The following is a 1778-nucleotide window of genomic DNA, read 5'->3' on the forward strand; positions in this document are numbered from 1 at the left end:
TCCCAAGACTCAGGAAGGCATTCTAGAAACTTAGTCAAGGTTTCAGAATTACAAATATTCCCTGCCGACAGCCCTAAGATCAATAAGAAGACAATTAAATCTTTGATGTACTTCAGACAGTGTCTCGAACTTTCCACAGAGAAAGCTTTCATACTGTCTTACTAGATTGATCTTTCTAGTCTCCTGAACCTGAGTAGTTCCTTCATATTGGACACAAATAGTATCCCATACGGATTTAGAAGTTTTGAGTTTCATCACTAAGTGATAGATCTCATCAGGAAGAGACATAGCAATTATAGACTGAGCATGCGTGTCTATAGCTATTTTCTTCTTGTCCTCATCGCTCCACTGATGTGGAAGCTTTGGAATCTTCCGTTCAGGAATCGCGGTAGTTGTAGCTGTTTCTGGAACAGCCGGAACAATAGCAAATGGAATATATGGTCCATTTTCTATGTAATGTGGAATTTCAGGATCCACACCTTCCAGAAAGAGGGACATCTGGTTCTTCCAGAGACTAAAGTTGTCATGGACAAACCGGGGAGGTTTGGCAAGAGAGCCATTATCTTTTGTGTGTGTTTGTAATTTGTAAAGCCATTTGTAAGCAGTAAGTTATCTAAGAAGAGATAAATTAATACAGAAAATTAGCCAAACATAAGGAAAGAAAGAAAACACTGCTCTGATACCACTTGTTGGTCCCGTAAGGGTCTAAAAGAAGAGAAACAGTTTGTAGAAGGGGGGGATGAATAGAAACACAGTATTTTCAAATTTAAAATATATATTGATAAAGAAGATCAATACAGATTTTACAAGATTGTTTGCAGAAAGATAAGGTAATAAAAACTTATCTAAATAATCTTTGGTTACACACAAAGCTTTAGCAATTACAAGAAAAGAAGTTGCTAAAAGAAAGATCATTTACTTAAGCTAGAAGATGCTTGAAGTAAGAATGAAGTTAGAGAGAGATGCGCTCTCTCTGCATGGAGAAGAAAGACTTCTATTTATACCCAGTGCATTAAATGATCATTTAATGCAATACGGTAGGTTTAGAGTGCGTGTCAAACCTTAAGAGGAAGGCTTGTCCTTTACTACAGTGAATAGTATAAAAGCACTATTTTTGAGCAGACATCCTTACCTAAAGTTGGTGGACAAAGAGTCCACTAATCGGCTCTGTACCGTACTAACTTTTGTAAGGGTATAGGTTTGTCCTTTGTGTGCATAAGGACAAGACAACAACAATCGTGCTAAGCAAGCTTCCTTTGATCGCTGAATACTGGAATGACCTGAAGGTCTCATCATCATTCGCTGAAGCTAGAGCAGTCTTCACACATATATAGACAGACTTGTAATCACTGAATACCGCTTCAGATCACGTACTCGCCGGTCTCTAATCTTCAGTTTCAGTCTTCGATGTTTGATGAAGGTTCTTTGGTGTGAGTGTTGTCTTCTTGAAGTATTGCTGTCTCTGATAGATTTACAATGCAAGTTCTTCAGCGATCACTGAACATACTTAGTGAAGATCGCTGGAACTAAAAATACAGAAACACAAATACAACGTGAAAGAGAAAAGGGATTATCATTAAATCACTGAGAGAGAGGATCAACATAACCCAATATCAACCAAATACCTACGGTTTTACAATTTTACAACTCGATTAGACATCGGGTTGCTTCAGGTTGGGTTATTTCGCGTTAGGTTGGGTTGGGTTGGGTTGATCGGGTTGATCGGGTTGGTTAGGTTTTTGAGCACCCCTATCTGTTATCCATGTTTTTAATGACTG

Source organism: Cynara cardunculus, assembly GCF_001531365.2.
Source record: "Cynara cardunculus var. scolymus isolate 2C chromosome LG 5, CcrdV1, whole genome shotgun sequence".
In the NCBI taxonomy this organism is placed as follows: Eukaryota; Viridiplantae; Streptophyta; class Magnoliopsida; order Asterales; family Asteraceae; genus Cynara; species Cynara cardunculus.